Raw genomic sequence first — 22,649 nt, 5'->3', positions numbered from 1 at the left:
TCCACTGTCGGAAGTGGCAGCATTAAATAGGCGGAGGGCACTATCTCCACTGTCGGAAATGGCAGCATTAAATAGGCGTAGGGCGCTATTTCCACTGTCGGAAATGGCTACATTGAATAGGCGGAGGGAGCTATTTCCACTGTCGGAAATGGCAGCATTGAATAGGCGGAGGGTGCTATTTCCACTGTCGGAAACTGCAGCATTGAATAGGCGGAGGGAGCTATTTCCACTGTCGGAAACTGCAGCATTGAATAGGCGGAGGGCGCTATTTCCACTGTCGGAAGTGGCAGCATTAAATAGGCGGAGGGCGCTATTTCCACTGTAGGAAACTGCAGCACTGAATAGGCAGAGGGCGCGATTTCCACTGTCGGAAACTGCAGCATTGAATAGGTGGAGGGCGCTATTTCCACTGTCGGAAACGGCAGCATTGAATAGGTTGAGGGCGCTATCTCCACTGTCAGAAACTGCAGCATTGAATAGGTGGAGGGCGCTAATTCCACTGTAGGAAACTGCAGCACTGAATAGGCGGAGGGCGCTAATTCCACTGTCGGAAACTGCAGCATTGAATAGGTGGAGGGCGCTATTTCCACTGTCAGAAACGGCAGCATTGAATAGGTGGAGGGCGCTATCTCCACTGTCAGAAACTGCAGCATTGAATAGGCGGAGGGAGCTATTTCCACTGTCGGAAACTGCAGCATTGAATAGGCGGAGGGCGCTATTTCCACTGTCGGAAGTGGCAGCATTAAATAGGCGGAGGGCGCTATTTCCACTGTAGGAAACTGCAGCACTGAATAGGCAGAGGGCGCGATTTCCACTGTCGGAAACTGCAGCATTGAATAGGCGGAGGGCGCTATTTCCACTGTAGGAAACTGCAGCACTGAATAGGCGGAGGGTGCTAATTCCACTGTCGGAAACTGCAGCATTGAATAGGTGGAGGGCGCTATTTCCACTGTAGGAAACTGCAGCACTGAATAGGCGGAGGGCGCTAATTCCACTGTCGGAAACTGCAGCATTGAATAGGTGGAGGGCGCTATTTCCACTGTCAGAAACGGCAGCATTGAATAGGTGGAGGGCGCTATCTCCACTGTCAGAAACTGCAGCATTGAATAGGCGGAGGGAGCTATTTCCACTGTCGGAAACTGCAGCATTGAATAGGCGGAGGGCGCTATTTCCACTGTCGGAAGTGGCAGCATTAAATAGGCGGAGGGCGCTATTTCCACTGTAGGAAACTGCAGCACTGAATAGGCAGAGGGCGCGATTTCCACTGTCGGAAACTGCAGCATTGAATAGGCGGAGGGCGCTATTTCCACTGTAGGAAACTGCAGCACTGAATAGGCGGAGGGCGCTAATTCCACTGTCGGAAACTACAACATTGAATAGGCGGAGGGCGCTATCTCCACTGTCAGAAACGGCAGCATTGAATAGGCGGAGGGCGCTATTTCCACTGTCGGAAACGGAAGCATTGAATAGGCGGAGGGCGCTATTTCCATTGTCGGAAACTGCAACATTGAATAGGCGGAGGGCGCTATCTCCACTGTCGGAAACTGCAGCATTGAATAGGCGGAGGGCGCTATTTACACTGTCGGAAACTGCAGCATTGAATAGGCGGAGGGCGCTATTTACACTGTCGGAAACTGCAGCATTGAATAGGCGGAGGGCGCTATTTCCACTGTCGGAAACTGCAGCATTGAATAGGCGGAGGGCGCTATTTCCACTGTCGGAAACGGCAGCATTGAAAAGGCGGAGGGCGCTATTTCCACTGTCGGAAACGGCAGCATTGAATAGGCGGAGGGCGCTATTTCCACTGTCGGAAACGGAAGCATTGAATAGGCGGAGGGCGCTATTTCCATTGTCGGAAACTGCAACATTGAATAGGCGGAGGGCGCTATCTCCACTGTCGGAAACTGCAGCATTGAATAGGCGGAGGGCGCTATTTACACTGTCGGAAACTGCAGCATTGAATAGGCGGAGGGCGCTATTTACACTGTCGGAAACGGCAGCATTGAATAGGCGGAGGGCACTATTTACACTGTCGGAAACTGCAGCATTGAATAGGCGGAGGGCGCTATTTCCACTGTCGGAAACGGCAGCATTGAATAGGCGGAGGGCGCTATTTCCACTGTCGGAAACTGCAACATTGAATAGGCGGAGGGCGCTATCTCCACTGTCGGAAACTGCAGCATTGAATAGGCGGAGGGCGCTATTTACACTGTCGGAAACTGCAGCATTGAATAGGCGGAGGGCGCTATTTACACTGTCGGAAACTGCAGCATTGAATAGGCGGAGGGCGCTATTTACACTGTCGGAATCTGCAGCATTGAATAGGCGTAGGGCGCTATTTCCACTGTCGGAAACGGCAGCATTGAATAGGCGGAGGGCGCTATTTCCACTGTCGGAAACGGCAGCATTGAATAGGCGGAGGGCGCTATTTCCACTGTCGGAAACGGCAGCATTGAATAGGCGGAGGGCGCTATTTCCACTGTCGGAAACGGAAGCATTGAATAGGCGGAGGGCGCTATTTCCATTGTCGGAAACTGCAACATTGAATAGGCGGAGGGCGCTATCTCCACTGTCGGAAACTGCAGCATTGAATAGGCGGAGGGCGCTATTTACACTGTCGGAAACGGCAGCATTGAATAGGCGGAGGGCGCTATTTACACTGTCGGAAACTGCAGCATTGAATAGGCGGAGGGCGCTATTTCCACTGTCGGAAACGGCAGCATTGAATAGGTGGAGGGCGCTATTTCCACTGTCGGAAACGGCAGCATTGAATAGGCGGAGGGCGCTATTTCCGCTGTTGGAAACTGCAGCATTGAATAGGTGGAGGGCGCTATTTCCACTGTCGGAAACTGCAGCATTGAATAGGTGGAGGGCGCTATTTCCACTGTCGGAAACTGCAGCATTGAATAGGTGGAGGGCGCTATTTCCACTGTCGGAAACTGCAGCATTGAATAGGTGGAGGGCGCTATTTCCACTGTAGGAAACTGCAGCACTGAATAGGCGGAGGGTGCTAATTCCACTGTCGGAAACTGCAGCATTGAATAGGTGGAGGGCGCTATTTCCACTGTAGGAAACTGCAGCACTGAATAGGCGGAGGGCGCTAATTCCACTGTCGGAAACTGCAGCATTGAATAGGTGGAGGGCGCTATTTCCACTGTCAGAAACGGCAGCATTGAATAGGTGGAGGGCGCTATCTCCACTGTCAGAAACTGCAGCATTGAATAGGCGGAGGGAGCTATTTCCACTGTCGGAAACTGCAGCATTGAATAGGCGGAGGGCGCTATTTCCACTGTCGGAAGTGGCAGCATTAAATAGGCGGAGGGCGCTATTTCCACTGTAGGAAACTGCAGCACTGAATAGGCAGAGGGCGCGATTTCCACTGTCGGAAACTGCAGCATTGAATAGGCGGAGGGCGCTATTTCCACTGTAGGAAACTGCAGCACTGAATAGGCGGAGGGCGCTAATTCCACTGTCGGAAACTACAACATTGAATAGGCGGAGGGCGCTATCTCCACTGTCAGAAACGGCAGCATTGAATAGGCGGAGGGCGCTATTTCCACTGTCGGAAACGGAAGCATTGAATAGGCGGAGGGCGCTATTTCCATTGTCGGAAACTGCAACATTGAATAGGCGGAGGGCGCTATCTCCACTGTCGGAAACTGCAGCATTGAATAGGCGGAGGGCGCTATTTACACTGTCGGAAACTGCAGCATTGAATAGGCGGAGGGCGCTATTTACACTGTCGGAAACTGCAGCATTGAATAGGCGGAGGGCGCTATTTCCACTGTCGGAAACTGCAGCATTGAATAGGCGGAGGGCGCTATTTCCACTGTCGGAAACGGCAGCATTGAAAAGGCGGAGGGCGCTATTTCCACTGTCGGAAACGGCAGCATTGAATAGGCGGAGGGCGCTATTTCCACTGTCGGAAACGGAAGCATTGAATAGGCGGAGGGCGCTATTTCCATTGTCGGAAACTGCAACATTGAATAGGCGGAGGGCGCTATCTCCACTGTCGGAAACTGCAGCATTGAATAGGCGGAGGGCGCTATTTACACTGTCGGAAACTGCAGCATTGAATAGGCGGAGGGCGCTATTTACACTGTCGGAAACGGCAGCATTGAATAGGCGGAGGGCGCTATTTACACTGTCGGAAACTGCAGCATTGAATAGGCGGAGGGCGCTATTTCCACTGTCGGAAACGGCAGCATTGAATAGGCGGAGGGCGCTATTTCCACTGTCGGAAACTGCAACATTGAATAGGCGGAGGGCGCTATCTCCACTGTCGGAAACTGCAGCATTGAATAGGCGGAGGGCGCTATTTACACTGTCGGAAACTGCAGCATTGAATAGGCGGAGGGCGCTATTTACACTGTCGGAAACTGCAGCATTGAATAGGCAGAGGGCGCTATTTACACTGTCGGAATCTGCAGCATTGAATAGGCGTAGGGCGCTATTTCCACTGTCGGAAACGGCAGCATTGAATAGGCGGAGGGCGCTATTTCCACTGTCGGAAACGGCAGCATTGAATAGGCGGAGGGCGCTATTTCCACTGTCGGAAACGGCAGCATTGAATAGGCGGAGGGCGCTATTTCCACTGTCGGAAACGGAAGCATTGAATAGGCGGAGGGCGCTATTTCCATTGTCGGAAACTGCAACATTGAATAGGCGGAGGGCGCTATCTCCACTGTCGGAAACTGCAGCATTGAATAGGCGGAGGGCGCTATTTACACTGTCGGAAACGGCAGCATTGAATAGGCGGAGGGCGCTATTTACACTGTCGGAAACTGCAGCATTGAATAGGCGGAGGGCGCTATTTCCACTGTCGGAAACGGCAGCATTGAATAGGTGGAGGGCGCTATTTCCACTGTCGGAAACGGCAGCATTGAATAGGCGGAGGGCGCTATTTCCGCTGTTGGAAACTGCAGCATTGAATAGGTGGAGGGCGCTATTTCCACTGTCGGAAACTGCAGCATTGAATAGGTGGAGGGCGCTATTTCCACTGTCGGAAACTGCAGCATTGAATAGGTGGAGGGCGCTATTTCCACTGTTGGAAACTGCAGCATTGAATAAGCGGAGGGCGCTATTTCCACTGTCGGAAATGGCAGCATTGAATAGGCGGAGGGCACTATTTCCACTCTCCGAAACTGCAGCATTGAATAGGCGGAGGGTGCTATTTCCACTGTCGGAAACTGCAGCATTGAATAGGCGGAGGGAGCTATCTCCACTGTCGGAAACGGTAGCATTGAATAGGCGGAGGGCGCTATTTACACTGTCGGAAACTGCAGCATTGAATAGGCGGAGGGCGCTATTTCCACTGTCGGAAACTGCAGCATTGAATAGGCGGAGGGAGCTATCTCCACTGTCGGAAACGGTAGCATTGAATAGGCGGAGGGCGCTATTTCCACTGTTGGAAATGGCAGCATTGAATAGGCGGAGGGCGCTATCTCCACTGTCGGAAACTGCAGCATTGAATAGGTGGAGGGCGCTATTTCCACTGTCGGAAATGGCTACATTGAATAGGCGGAGGGCACTATTTCCATTGTCGGAAACTGCAGCATTGAATAGGTGGAGGGCGCTATTTCCACTGTCGGAAATGGCTACATTGAATAGGCGGAGGGCGCTATCTCCACTGTCGGAAACGGCAGCATTGAATAGGCGGAGGGCGCTATCTCCACTGTCAGAAACTGCAGCATTGAATAGGCGGAGGGCGCTATTTCCACTGTCGGAAACTGCAGCATTGAATAGGCGGAGGGTGCTATTTCCACTGTCGGAAACGGCAGCATTGAATAGGCCGCAGGCTCTAATTCCACTGTCAGACTGAATACCACCCACAATCAGATTGGTTTGGACAAAGCCATACTTTTATGAATATACCCTTATAATTTGTACATCATTCATTTACAGAACTCCCCAAAGATATGCAGAACATTGTGAAGATTTATCCTAATGAAGCATTTGAGTGTCGGCAGAGCTGCGAATAAACCCTTATGGCTTTAAGCCAGTTATTGCCAAGGCAGGTAAGTATCCCATTACACAAAGCCTTAGTGATGTCGTACGGCCTTAATAAATCCGTACAGTTGTTTCCTGCAGATAACATTTCCCATCCACTTGGCTCCCACCTGGTCCCTATTTGCTGTAGTGTCTGCGTATAGACAAATCCGTTTATTAGAATTGCGCGGAGATTAACGGATACATTGCATTTCAATTCGATGAACTTCCTCGCCACAATATATAAACCCAGGTGTCAACCCAGTCGCCCCGCGAACCCGAGATGGTGGAATCATCAATTCTATCATTAGGTAGAAGGGAATTACTCAGAAGCAGCGAGAGAGGACACAGGGGATACGCGCAGAAGCCTCCGCTGCAGGACAGATGATTTATACCTTCTTGTGTTATTCGCTTTCATTTCTTGTTCATTCATATCTATAATGTCAGGGGTAGCCCATCAAGAACATTTGTAGCAGCCAATGAGAACGCAATGTTAAAAATACTTATTAAAATAGAATCAGTATGTATATGTCACACTCCACAGACAGACAGGGGTGATCTATTTATCTAGGAACAAATAATATTATATTCAAAGTTGGATATTGCTGGAATCTGGGGACAGATTCCTATTTGTCAGGATGCACACGGAGCAACAACCCTGGTGTTTAAATCCTTTGTGTAAAGCACAGATTCTCAAACTCGGTCCTCGGGACCCCAAACAGTTCATGATTTCCAATGTTCCAAAGAATTAATGTATGGGAGCGGAGCATATGAGAATCATCAAACATTTGCTCCCAAAAACTGGCAAACAAACAATGGCCATTCTGGGTAAATCCATTTGATTTAGCAAATTTATCTGAACAATGGTTTTTGGCTATTTTCCAGCGTTTGGGAGCGAATGGTTGACTATCCTTTTCTCCGGGAAAATTAGCAGATTTTTGTTTGCAGCAGACAGATTGGACAGACAGTTCTATAGGTGTGTACCCAGCTCAAGTCTACTCTCAAAATCACATGTGCAGTAATGAGCTCCACCTGTAGATCTTGTAAAATGTGGCAGTGAGTAATTACCGCTCTCACACTGGAAAGCGCTTGCAAGCCGGGTACAAAATCCCGGGTGCGACCCAGCTTGCAAGCGCTCTCAAACTAGCCGCCCGACCTGGCATAAAGCCAGGCGGGTGGTGTAATAGGGAGGTGGGGTCACGGTTGGGGCAGCGCTGGGAGATGTCAGCATCTGCCAGTGGCACCTTTACAGTGCAGTGAACACGACCTGGGTCCAACCCAGGTCAAGACCCAGGATGAACTCCCGGGACGTCGGACCCGGGACAATCTTTCAGGACCCTTTCGCACTGAACAATTTCCCGGGTTGTGCATTCATGTGCAATAACCCGGCAAATATTTGTCAGAGTGAAAGGGGTATTATGGACCTTATTCTGAGTGATTTGCCTATTCTGTCAATGAAACTGTCTGCTCACATGCTGTTACACACCATACCATATCAGCTGTTACACACCATACCATATCAGCCGTTACACACCATACCATATCAGCTGTTACACACCATACCATATCAGCTGTTACACAACATATCATATGAGCTGTTACATACCATATCATATCAGCTGTTACACACCATACCATATCAGCTGTTACACACCACACCATATCAGCTGTTACACACCATACCATATCAGCTGTTACACACCATACCATATCAGCTGTTACACACCATATCAGCTGTTACATACCATATCATATCAGCTGTTACACACCATACCATATCAGCTGTTACACACCATACTATATCAGCTGTTACACACCACACCATATCAGCTGTTACACACCATACCATATCAGCTGTTACACACCACACCATATCAGCTGTTACACACCACACCATATCATATCAGCTGTTACACACCATATCATATCAGCTGTTACACACCATACCATATCAGCTGTTACACACCATATCATATCAGCTGTTACACACCATACCATATCAGCTGTTACACACCATATCATATCAGCTGTTACACACCATACCATATCAGCTGTTACACACCATACCATATCAGCTGTTACACACCACACCATATCAGCTGTTACACACCATACCATATCAGTTGTTACACACCATACCATATCTGCTGTTACACACCACACCATATCATATCAGCTGTTACACACCATACCATATCATATCAGCTGTTACACACCATACCATATCTGCTGTTACACACCACACCATATCAGCTATTACACACCATATCAGCTGTTACACACCATACCATATCTGCTGTTACACACCACACCATATCAGCTGTTACACACCACACCATATCAGCTGTTACACACCATACCATATCAGCTATTACACACCATACCATATCAGCAGTTATACACCATACCATATCTGCTGTTACACACCATACCATATCAGCTATTACACACCATACCATATCAGCAGTTATACACCATACCATATCAGTTGTTACACACCATACCATATCTGCTGTTACACACCACACCATATCAGCTGTTACACACCACACCATATCAGCTGTTACACACCATACCATATTGCCTGTTACACACCATACCATATCAGCTATTACACACCATACCATATCAGCAGTTATACACCATACCATATCAGCTGTTACACACCATACCATATCAGCCGTTACACACCATACCATATCAGCTGTTACACACCAAACCATATCAGCAGTTATACACCATACCATATCAGCCGTTACACACACTACACAATATCGGTGGTGCCATACAACAGATAATCTACCACTAAAACATTAAACAGATGCACTAGGCATCAAAAGTGATAAAATTGAGAGTGATAAACAACCAGCCAATCAGCTCCTGCTTGACATTTTCCAAACACAGTCTGTGACATGGCATGCAGGAGCTGATTGGCTGGCTGTTTATCACTTTCCATTTTATCACTTTTGAAGCTTAGTACAGCTGTTCCCCATCCCCAGGGCTAATCTGGAGGCTATGCAGCACGCTATTGATTCATCATAAAAGCTCCTTGATAAAGGTCCGGCTGTGGACCGAAACGTCGGGGCATGAAGAAAATTAACCTGTTGGAACAAAAATCCCATTGTTTGAATTTAAAAACAATTGACTGTTCTTAATCCATTGGAGAGTGTTCAATTCCTTGCATGGAAGTGCTGGGATATTTGGACTATATATATATATATATATATATATATATATATGTATATATATATATACACTGTATATATTGGTCAGGGGGTAGGTGGGAAAGAGCGATGTTCTGCAGGTCACTAGAGAGGTCATTAATGGAATAATCTGCAGGATATATCACTATGTGCCTGTCAGGGGGTAGATGGGACAGAGCAATGTTCTGCAGGTCACTAGAGAGATCAGTAATGTAAAAATCTGCAGGATACACATATCAACCATAATATTAAAACCAGGCACCTAACAATGGGTGATATTATTATACATTATGTAGCAAGTATAGTTAACGATGTTTCGGAAGCAGGAGAAATGGGCAAATCTAAGGCTCAGCAGTGACACCCAAATCCAATTCTCTCTGAACATGTTACATCTTACCCCCCCCCCCCTGCAGTGCAAATGGTATGGTCTATTTGAGAAGGAATTTGCCTTTGCGAGTGAATCAGGATAAGGGCCAATGTATAATGACATAAGATGATGAGATTCAAATAATGGCTAGACGTTTACAGCACGCCCATAACCATAGGTCTGTCGGGTGTCCCCAGCATACAGTGGTCAGACACTGGCAGAGGATGTCTAAGGACAGACAACCGGTGATCCAGCGACATCACTGAGCCTAGACCCAGGGACAGAACAACGCTTCTCCAGGCCACATAGTACATCCTGATTACAAAGCTCCCTTTTCCATGGTCCCCTGTTTTGTTCTCAAACTAATACAGTGCACCCTCTTCTGACCATGCATGGTCTAGGTGTTGACCTGGCAATGCCGGGCCCCTCCAGCTCCAGGGACCCCTGTATTTCCAGCACTGTCTAGATCCTATCCATAGTCATATAAGGACCCTGCCAATAAAATACACAGCCCAGATTTGGTCTAGTGTTCACCACTCCGGCACCAACATCTGGGAGCCATGAGGCCTTGAGAAGACTCCACTGCCGGTGCCAAAGCAGCTATTCACTGCGTTACCTTCCCCGAGGTCTGACATAACACGTCTCCTCCTCACTCCACTCACAGTCAAGGCCTGCACTTGTAACGCTCGCTGCGGCAGAGCCTCATCTGGTTCCCTCTATTGACTTTGGGATTGGATTTCTCTGTAGGACTCGGTAGCAGAGCAGCTGAGACGAAGCTCCGCGCACCCAGGAATAATCTTGTGTGCACACACAAATCTGTTTGCACACTTTACTGTCATAACAGGAGTCTTTGTGTCTCTGCCATCTGGGTTCCTGGACGGGCACCCAAGAACGCAGTCACTTCTAATTGACTGGCGCTGCAGAGAATTATCGCTGGTTTTTTTTATTTTATTATTATTATATTTTTTATTATATTTTAAGAAACAATGAGGGCCGCTGGATGCCCCCCCCCCCCCACACCCTCCCTGACAGCGCCCTCTGGCTGTTTTGTGAGGGTGCCTTTTTAATGTTGCCGTTTAAAAGGCATCTGATTCGTGTATGGTTGATCCCGCTTTCCATAACATCTGTTCCACATGGTTGGCAGAAGTTTGACATTTGGCAATGGTGCCCGCCTGGCAAACCACAGAGGTTGCGAGCCATGGTAGTGGGTAGGATTACAGGTTGCCCGTGGCGCTCCACGCCAGACAGCACACCCCGTCTGTACAGGCACAAGACTCTAGTCCTTTGATTTCCTTTCCAGCCCACTGATTAACATTTTGTGGTCTTGAAGGTTCAGCGGCTTAAAGAAAAATGTGTAATATTCTCCAAGTGACGGAACCTTTTCCAGCGGTGACGGCAAACACCATTTTTATGTTGTATATAAACACCAACTGCCTGATCCTGAGTTGGGGGCAAAACAAAGCAAAAAAAAAAAAAGAGTAACTTTGCACCTGGAGCAAACCTGTGCTGCATTTATACATTTATTTCATGGCTGATTTTTGCAAGCAACCCACAAATATTTGTATGTGTCAATTTCGATCTGAGCTAAAACACAGCTCTTTCACATACAGATTGCTCTGCACCTGTTGCATCTGCCCCACCTTCAGAGCAGCATGGTTTTACCAAGGTGAAAAGTTACTTTTTTTTTTGCACCTTACTCAAAATCAGTTCCCGTAATTTCAAATGCCAACCCGAACGGTGACATTTAGCCATTCATAACGGTTATGTAACCAGAGCAAATTATTTTCCTGCAGCTGCAGCCCCTGCTGCTGATCTTGTCTGTGTAATGCCAAATGCTAGCGAACAAAGGTTAACTCAGAGCGGAGCGACTTAGTCTTATGCATTAAAGGACAAGGATTTGGGTGACATCACACGGACGCCATGTATGGGGCTGAGCAGCATAGCTCCCAGGACATAGGGGTGAATGTACTGTTAGCTATTCAGAGATTTACCCCAAACCTTGAGATGGTATGAAGAAAATATGGTCTCCATATTGCAAATCTAGAGGGCATCATACAGGACGGCAGTGTTGTCTTTCATTGCACATCATAATATTAGGAGTGATGCGGCAACACCCTAGTAAAAAAATAAAATGAAACCTCTACTGCCATCTTGTGTTGAAATTTTAATAAGCAGATACAAATAATTGCAAATAATTTGTAAGGGATTCGGTCATTGTCTTCAACAACTAGGTCAACAAGCATTAGGTCAACACCACTAGGTCGACATGCAGCAAGGTCGACATGAGTAAAGGTCGACATGGGTCAAGGTCGACATGGGTCAAGGTCGACATGACATTAGGTCAACACAAGCATTGGGTCGACATGGGCTAGGTCGGCAGTCAAAAGGTCAACATGGAGTTTTTCACAGTTTTTTTTGAGCCGACATGTGCCGACAGGCGGTATTTCATGCCCTACCGTCCACTAGGGTGTGGTGGGAGAATAAAATAGCGAGCGATGGGAGGGAATGCGTTGCACTTCAAACTGTGTCCATATCGACTGTGTCAACATTCGGGTAAAAAAACGGTGAAAAACCCTATGTCGACCTTTTTGACTGTTGACCTAGCCCATGCCGACCTAATGCTTGTGTCAACCTAATGTCATGTCGACCTTGACCCACGTCGACCGAGTGGTGTCGACCCAATGATTGTCGACCTAGTTGTTGTAGACCAAACGATCCACACCCATTTGTAATGTATCTTCCTCCTGTGTCTGTGAATACTTTTGCCACATATTGCATTCTCCATATTTATACTGAGGAGTGTTTGCTGTGCTTTTCCCATTCCTCAGGACAGCTGAGTTTGCAATGATTGAAATGTGCCTTACTACATGGTGCCATATTTTTATGAAAGACTGGCAAGCTTAACACATGCCCTCGCAGTGTCGTGATAGACTATAACTTGCTATGCCACTCCAGATGGCATGCTTGACTGTGCCCTACATTTTTGCAGTGGTGTGGCACACTATGCCCCAGTTCTCATTAGTGGTGTATCTGTCTATGCCCCCCTCCCCCCGCATGCGTGCAGTGGTAGGACTGACGCCTCACTATGCCCTGCATTTTAGCAGTGGTGTGACTGTCTAAGCACTGTGTTCCTGCATGAACATCATTGATTATGCCCTGTGTACTCACAGTGGCATGAATTACTATGCACCCCCCAGGGGTCGGCGGGGGTCAGCGCATAACCGCGCATGCGCAGACCCCCCGGCTTCCGGGTTAGGGCTTCGCAGGGACAGGCTCCTATCGGAGCCCTGTCCCTGCCCCCTTCTAATGATACATCCCGGCGGTGTACTTCAACACCGCAATGCGATGTCCGGCGATGCCACTGCGCCGGCATCGCACTATATATATTGATAAATGCGCCCCTAAATGTGGATCTTTTAAAATGCGTCAGTGAGTAAGAAGTGCACCTGTGCTCCTGCCAGGTGACCTGGGAAATGTGGGTACTTGAGAACCAGGGTTAAGAACCGCTGTCTTAGTGAATGGGGGCCTTAATGCTGTACAAAAAGACACTTGTTAGTCTATTGGTGAAGTACTTATGCCACCTAGTGGACATTCAGCAGTAATGCACCTCTGTATACAGCAACATTCAGCTCGTATGAATCATGAGTGTCAAAGACAGTTGTTCCCAAACTGTATGCCCAGCACCCAGGGGTGCCTCTGGACAATTGCAGGGGTGCTGCACGTTAGAGGTCCAGGACTAATTCAAATTATGGGGGAAATTTACTAATACCCCGTTCTCACTGCAGGCAAATTCCCGGGTCTAGCATGTCGACCCGGGAATTTGCCTTTTAACACAGGTTTATTTGCAGTGTGAACTGTCTGCATACCCGGATCTCATACACGGGTAAAACCCTTCTTTTAACCCATGTTTGAGATCCGGGTATGCAGACAGGGGTTGACCCGTTCTCACTGCATAAAAACCCATGTTAAAAGGCAAATTACTGGGTAGAACTGCTTCACCCGGGAATTTGCCTAGCAGTGAGAATGGGGGTCCGTCCCTGCAGTCCCCAGCATTTTAATGCCGGGTAAAAGCCATGTATTTCTCACTCGCAGTGAGAACATGGTATAAGGTTTTATTTCGGAGGACCTTTCTTGGTCAACGAATACAAAGAGTTTAGTGAAGAAGGCCCACAAATGCCTTTTCTTCTTAAGGGTGTTAAAAAGACATCAGTTGTCATCAAGTATTCTGGTGAATTTTTATCGATGTGCCATAGAGAGTATTCTGACCAACTGTGTTACAGTATGGTACGGAAATTGCACAGTCGCGGAGCGAAAGATGCTTCAGAGGGTTGTTAAAACGGCCCAGTGGATTGTAGGGACCTCACTTCCAACGGTGGAAGCTATTCAGTGAAAACGCTGTAAGCGCCGGGCAAATAATATTATAAAGGATTTGACTCACCCAGCGCAGGGTCTATTCACACTTCTGCCTTCTGGTAGGCGTTTCAGGTGTTTTAAAAATAGGACAAGCAGACTGAGGAATAGTTTTTTTCCTACAGCAGTTATAGCTTTAAATTCTATGTAGTGTTTGTGTTGATCGTATTATTGTTTTTTTGTTTGTTTGTTTTTTATGTACTGTGATTAAGTTTGTCGCCGCCATACATTGATTTACGGAAGATGTTAAAACTTAATTTTGTTGCCCTATCGTGGGGTAATGATAATAAAGTGAATCTCATCTCATCTCATTTCACATGGGATGTTGCTATGGGAAACCAATCAGATACTATCTATTATCTTCTAGAAGGTGCTAAATAAAAAAGAAGTAGATTCTGATTGGTTGCCCATAGCAACTGTTAAATAGAAGTCCATCTTAGTAAATTTCCTCCTATTTCTGGTCAATATAACAGCCACAGCCAGTGCTGGCGGCCGCTAATCATACAAAAGCGGGCAAACAGAAGGGACTCCTGTCCCGCCCCACATAGGGATACGGTCGGTTGGTCGACCTAAAGATGGTCGACAGTCATTAGGTCAACACCATTGGGTCAACATACCGCAAGGTTGACAGAGGTCTAGGTGGATATGCATACCTCCCAACTTCTGTTTGTATGAAATAGGGACACTCGCGCGGCGAAGTAAATGAGGGCGCGGCTTATGCTAATTAGCTGCGACCTCATTTTCATACGAGAATAGACGCTGTGCGCATGCGCACAGCGTCTATTCTACTAGATTGGGGGTCTCCCAACTGTCACCCCCCCGCAGCGGGACAATGCCTGCCGCGGGTGGGACAGCGGGACAGGACCCGAAAATCGGGACTGTCCCTCCAAAATCGTGACAGTTGGGAGGTATGCATATGGGACATTGCGGGAGGTGTTTCCAGGAATAGTGTCCCATATTTGCATTCCATTATCGCACTTCCTGGATTGATGTCATATCCGGTCCTGTGGAAAGTTCCCTTTATATAATAACTCTGAAAGTTCAAATCCATAAAATGAAGAAAAAACATAAAGTGGGTATTAATAAAACCTCCTGGATGCGGGAACGGTTCTCACCTGTCGGAGCCTGTCATTTGCCCTGCTGTGTTGCATTAGATATATATTCTTCACGTTCCCAGGTTGAAGGGGAATCTTGATGAGACTTCAGGAAAAGACCATTTGATAAATGCTTATGAAAACTGCTTCCATGTGAGACAGTGCATCGTGGGAAATAAAAAACTTTTTGTGTGCCTAAACAATGTTTGCACTGTGGTCTTTTCTTTCCCCAAGGTTATTACATGGGGATTGTTTGCATCTACTACTAAGTAGTGTGATATGCTGCTTTCAGACCGCATCTCTGGCTTTGACCCTGTATTTGGAAACGTTTCCAAAAACGGGTCTGCCAGATAAAACCCCTTTCACACCGCAGCACTTAAACGGTATATTATCGTTTAAGTGCCGATTTTTTGACACTGGCAGACCCGTTTTTGGAAACTTTCCAAATACAGGGTCAAAGCCAGTGCAGCCTTCAGCCCTCCCCTCCGTGCAGCTCCCCCCTCCTCCCCCCCCTCGCACGTGTCGACCGAGAGCGTGTCGACGCCCCCCGCGCATGTCGACGCCCCCGCGCGTGTCGACGCCCCCCGCGTGTCGGCGCTCCCCCCCGTGTCGACTTACCCCGTGCCGGTACCTCCGTTGTGGATCCCGGCACTGCAGCTCAGTATGCTCGGAAAGCACTTATGAAAAAAGTGTCTTCCAGAAAATGGCTGCCCCATAGGAAACCCTGTTTAAAAAAACTGTCTTTCGTATGGGGGCAGCCATTTTCTGAAAGACACTTTTTTCATATGCTTTCCGAGCATACTGAGCTGCAGTGCCGGGAACCACAACGGAGATACCGGCACGGGGTAAGTCGACACGGGGGGGGGGGCGCCGACACGCGTGGGGAGGGGGGGCGTCGACGCGCGCGCGGGGGGTGTCGACGCGCGCGCGCGGGGGGGGGGCTCCAGTGCCGTGAATACTTAATGAGCGCTCATTAAGTATTCACTGTGCTGAATTTAGGACCCAGCTCATTGGCTGGGTCCTAAATACCGTTTCAGAACCGATTTTGAGCCTAAAATACCGGTTCTGAAACGGGTAGGACCCTGCATTTTAACCGGTTAGAAAAAACGTTTTTTTCTAACCGGTTAAGTGGTCCTGCACCTTTCAGACCGCACACATTACCGTTTTAAAACGGTAAAAAAACGGCAATATACCGTTTTTAAAGTGCGGTCTGAAAGGGGCATAAGTGATTTATTGCCAAGGGTGCAGTCTTTTCTTGTATTATTGTCTATTTTGTGAACCACTTGTGGTGAAGGCAGGGCCGGCACTACCCACTCAGCAGCTCCTGCAAAGCAGGGAGGCGCCATTCTTAAAAGGCGCTGTCTCCCTCCCTGCTCTGGTACAGCTGCCTCAGCCCTCACTGTCACTGCCTCCTGCACGCCGCTCGCAGCGCCTGTATGACAGCGGGCGGCAGTATAAAGAGCTGCTCCCTGCACCGCACACACACTGTCCTCCTCCTGCGACCTGCCCCCTCTTCCTCACGGACACTGAGGCATGAAGCGCTGTCTGTGAATGCCTGGATGACATGTCATGTCCGGATCCGGCCCCTACCCATTGCTCCCTGCGCCTGTCAGCTGTCAAACAAATGACGAACAGGCAGAAGCTCCGCCATTCCTTCCCTCTACTCAGTGTGCTGTGCCATTGCCACTGCCAGTCCTCAACACTCCGCCCCCTCTATCTCCTCCCCTCTTCTTCCATCTCCTCCTTCTCTCCCCTTCTTTCCCCCTCCGTCACGAGAGGGGTGTAATGGCGTCCTCAGCGTCCTGCCTATGCAGATAGAAGAGGAGGGACTGCACAAGAGTTAAACCGCAAAACAATGAGTCTTTTATATTTCATGTTTATAACAATTATTTTAATAATTGTAGATTTTTTGGTACTTGTATACTTTCACGGCGCCATCATGGTGCCGTGAAAGTACACAAGTACTGATTTTTTTAATATGAATTTTAGACACTTTTAAAATAATGGGCTGGGGTATGTGCCTAATGGTGGCCATACACGCTGCAATAGCAGCGTGCGATGCGATGTGCGCTCCTGCGAGCATTGCATCGCACAGTACAAAAAGTATGCGCTGAACATCCTTTTTGTACTGCTTTCGGATCACATCGCACACACACTGCATGCATGCCGTGCGATGCGATCTAGCCCATAACGTATGCGATTCTCGCAGCCTGTATGGGCACCTTTAGTGCCTGCAACATTTTGCGCACAGCACTGAGATGGTGTATGCATACATGTACATGTACCCGAGATCCTCCATAGGATCGTATGTTGCATACACTCCCACAATTGGGCTGCAGCTTGTTGCAATGGTAATGTGAAAGGGCGCAAAATTTATGGTTTGCAGGAGGGCACCGGACACCCTAGCACCGGCCCTGGGTGAAGGTTCAATATTGTGGCACCTCGGCTGAAATTTCACAGGTTGAGCTAATGACATCAGTACTGTTTATTATCCATGTCCACTGTGTCGACATGCGGTTCAAACTAAACTGTGAAAAACCACATGTCGACCTTTTCACTGTCAACCATAATGCTTGTGTCAACATAATGTCATGTGGACATTGTCCCATGTCAGCCTAGACCCCTGTCGACCTTGCAGTATGACGACCCAGCGGTGACTGTCGACCATCTTTAGGTCGACCCAATGATCCATACCCCCCACATAACTAACCCTTAGGGGGACATATAAACACAATCTACTTATTTTTTTTTTTTCTAAATTTCTTTTGGCCTATGGGTGATGTGAAAACAATTCTGATAGGGCGCCATGACTCACCTCCACATTGGTAACATTCTGTAACTCTGTTATATTTCCTGAATGTTTACTTATTACTAACAATAGATATGTACATTCTATCACACTACGTATACGTCTATTTATTACTAACAATAGATATGTACATTCTATCACACTGTGTATATGTCTATTTATTACTAACAATAGATATGTACATTCTATCACACTACGTATATGTCTATTTATTACTAACAATAGATATGTACATTCTATCACACTACGTATACGTCTATTTATTACAGACAATAGATATGTACATTCTATCACACTATATATACGTCTATTTATTACGGACAATAGATATGTACATTCTATCACACTATGTATGTCTATTTATTACTAACAATAGATATGTACATTCTATCACACTATGTATACGTCTATTTATTACTAACAATAGATATGTACATTCTATCACACTATGTATACGTCTATTTATTACTAACAATAGATATGTACATTCTATCACACTATGCATATGTCTATTTATTACTAACAATAGATATGTACATTCTATCACACTATGTATACGTCTATATATTACTAACAATAGATATGTACATTCTATCACACTATATATACGTCTATTTATTACTAACAATAGATATGTACATTCTATCACACTATATATACGTCTATTTATTACTAACAATAGATACGTACATTCTATCACACTATATATACGTCTATTTATTACGGACAATAGATACGTACATTCTATCACACTATATATACGTCTATTAATTACGGACAATAGATATGTACATTCTATCACACTATGTATACGTCTATTTATTACTAACAATAGATATGTACATTCTATCACACTATATATACGTCTATTTATTACTAACAATAGATACGTACATTCTATCACACTATATATACGTCTATTTATTACTAACAATAGATATGTACATTCTATCACACTATGTATACGTCTATTTATTACTAACAATAGATACGTACATTCTATCACACTATATATACGTCTATTTATTACGGACAATAGATATGTACATTCTATCATACTATGTATACGTCTATTTATTACGGACAATAGATATGTACATTCTATCACACTATATATACGTTTATTTATTACTAACAATAGATATGTACATTCTATCACACTATGTATACGTCTATTTATAACTAACAATAGATACGTACATTCTATCACACTATGTATACGTCTATTTATTACGGACAATAGATACAGTATGTACATTCTATCACACTATATATACGTCTATTTATTACTAACAATAGATATGTACATTCTATCACACTATGTATACGTCTATTTATTACGGACAATCGATATGTACATTCTATCACACTATGTATACGTCTTTTTATTACTAACAATAGATATGTACATTCTATCACACTATGCATACGTCTATTTATTACGGACAATCGATATGTACATTCTATCACACTATGTATATGTTTATTATGGACAATCGATATGTACATTCTATCACCCTATGTTTTATTGTGGCTACATTTGTCTCAATATTGAAAGACTACTTCACAAGTGAATGTATTGTTCTTACATGATGAGCGGTATTCAATGCGGCTGGTGAGAGGGTTTCTGCGGCGAGGATGGCTTGTTCTTAGCAAGGATCGCCGAAAACAAGCCCTCCTCACCGGCCACTTGCCCTATTCTATGTTCCCGGCTAATGCAGCAAGCCCGATCATATATAGATATGTATATATATATATATATATATATATATAGATAAAAAACTGTTTGGGAACCACTAACCTACAGAAGAAAACTATGCCCATACCTAGTGCACAGTACCCGTGGGAGTCCTAAGACCCCATATTATACCACACCCCCACACAGCAATTCCCACACATTCTGCCACACTGCAATACCCACACAGTATACCGCACCCACACACAGCAATGCCCACACATTCTGCCACACTGCAATACCCCACACAGTATACCACACCCACACACAGCAATGCCCACACATTCTGCCACACTGCAATACCCCACACAGTATACCACACCCACACACAGCAATGCCCACACATTCTGCCACACTGCAATACCCACACAGTATACTGCACCCACACACAGCAATGCCCACACATTCTGCCACACTGCAATACCCCACACAGTATACCACACCCCCACACAGCAATGCCCACACATTCTGCCACACTATTATACCACACTGAAATACCCCACACAGTTTACCACACTATACTGCCCTCATATTATACCACACTGCAAAACCCACACAATATACCAAACAATACTGCCCACATATTATACCACACAGTATACCACACATACTGCCCACATATTATACCACGCAGTATACCACACATACTGCCCACATATTATACCACACAGTATACCACACATATTGCCCACATATTATACCACGCAGTATACCACACATACTGCCCACATATTATACCACGCAGTATACCACACATACTGCCCACATATTATACCACGCAGTATACCACACATACTGCCCACATATTATACCACGCAGTATACCACACATACTGCCCACATATTATACCACACATACTGCCCACATATTATACCACGCAGTATACCACACATACTGCCCACATATTATACCACGCAGTATACCACACATACTGCCCACATATTATACCACGCAGTATACCACACATACTGCCCACATATTATACCACACATACTGCCCACATATTATACCACGCAGTATACCACACATACTGCCCACATATTATACCACACAGTATACCACACATACTGCCCACATATTATACCTCGCAGTATACCACACATACTGCCCACATATTATACCACACAGTATACCACACATACTGCCCACATATTATACCTCGCAGTATACCACACATACTGCCCACATATTATACCACACATACTGCCCACATATTATACCACGCAGTATACCACACATACTGCCCACATATTATACCACACAGTATACCACACATACTGCCCACATATTATACCTCGCAGTATACCACACATACTGCCCACATATTATACCACACAGTATACCACACATACTGCCCACATATTATACCTCGCAGTATACCACACATACTGCCCACATATTATACCACGCAGTATACCACACATACTGCCCACATATTATACCACGCAGTATACCACACATACTGCCCACATATTATACCACGCAGTATACCACACATACTGCCCACATATTATACCACACAGTATACCACACATACTGCCCACATATTATACCACACAGTATACCACACATACTGCCCACATATTATACCACACAGTATACCACACATACTGCCCACATATTATACCACGCAGTATACCACACATACTGCCCAAATATTATACCACGCAGTATACCACACATACTGCCCACATATTATACCACACAGTATACCACACATATTGCCCACATATTATACCACACAGTATACCACACATAATGCCCACATATTATACCACACAGTATACCACACATACTGCCCACATATTATACCACATATTTTATCACACAGTATACCATAGTGTACTCACTGCAGGAGGCGGCAATCAGCAGAGCAGAAAATGACAGGTTGCAGCTAAAATCCCTTCAGTCTTCTGACATTTCCCCTCATGCACGGGTCCACGTATAACTGGAGGGGGGAATATAAAAGTGATGACACCTGTGTCCCTCCCACGAGGCTGCTGTGTTGCTGATCTTCCCAGCAGGTCACATGACATGCTCCTCCAATCAGAGCTCAGCACATGCTCATCCAATCTGAGCTCAGCACATGCTCCTCCAATCAGTGCTCAGCACATGCTCCTCTGACCCCCCCTCAGCACAGCCTCATGGGAGAATTTACCCACAGTGCATTACCCCCCATTGCTTTCTTGCAGCTGCACTGTAGCAGCACCTGTGTTTCCAGGATGGGCATTTACTACTGGGGGACTGACTGTGTGCAGGGTGGGCTGGGCTCTTATTGGGGGGCTGTGACTGTGTGCAGGGTGGGCTGGGCTCTTATTGGGGGGCTGTGACTGTGTGCAGGGTGGGCTGGGCTTTTATTGGGGGACACTGTGTGCAGGGTGGGCTCTTATTGGGGGACACTGTGTGCAGGGTGGGCTCTTATTGGGGGACTGTGACTGTGCAGGGTGGGCTCTTATTAGGGGACTGTTACTGTGTGCAGGGTGGGCTGTGCTTATATTGGGGGACTGTGACTGTGTGCGGGGTGGGCTGGGCTCTTATTGGGGGACTGTGACTGTGTACAGGGTGGTCTGGGCTCTTATTGGGGGGCTGTGACTGTGTGCAGGGTGGTCTGGGCTCTTATTGGGGGGCTGTGACTGTGTGCAGGGTGGTCTGGGCTCTTATTGGGGGGCTGTGACTCTGTGTAGGGTGGTCTGGGCTCTTATTGGAGGGCTGTGACTGTGTGCAGGGTGGGCTGGGCTCTTATTGGGGTACTGTGACTCTGTGCAGGGTGGGCTGGGCTCTTATTGGGGGACTGTGACTGTGTGCAGGGTGGACTGGGCTCTTATTGGGGGACTGTGACTGTGCAGGCTGGACTGGGCTCTTATTGGGGGACTGTGACTGTGCAGGGTGGTCTGGGCTCTTATTGGGGGGCTGTGACTGTGTGCAGGGTGGACTGGGCTCTTATTGGGGGACTGTGACTGTGTGCAGGGTGGACTGGGCTCTTATTGGGGGACTGTGACTGTGTGCAGGGTGGACTGGGCTCTTATTGGGGGACTGTGACTGT

At 46.7% G+C, this 22,649-nt stretch overlaps 1 long non-coding RNA gene across 1 annotated transcript in view; it reads right to left on the bottom strand.

Moving 5' to 3' along the window:
• The window catches only part of LOC146050215 (uncharacterized), a 49,654-nt gene extending 28,036 nt beyond the window's left edge, over positions 1-21,618 (bottom strand). Inside the window, exon 1 of the long non-coding RNA XR_014466283.1 lies at positions 21,457-21,618. This is a non-coding gene — a long non-coding RNA (uncharacterized LOC146050215). The remainder of the gene's footprint in view (positions 1-21,456) is intronic.
• Between the last annotated feature and the right edge of the window lie 1,031 nt (positions 21,619-22,649).

This window comes from Crinia signifera, chromosome 12 (assembly GCF_055691185.1).
Source record: "Crinia signifera chromosome 12, ASM5569118v1, whole genome shotgun sequence".
Taxonomy (NCBI): domain Eukaryota; kingdom Metazoa; phylum Chordata; class Amphibia; order Anura; family Myobatrachidae; genus Crinia; species Crinia signifera.
This window is presented reverse-complemented; position numbering and strand designations above follow the sequence as displayed.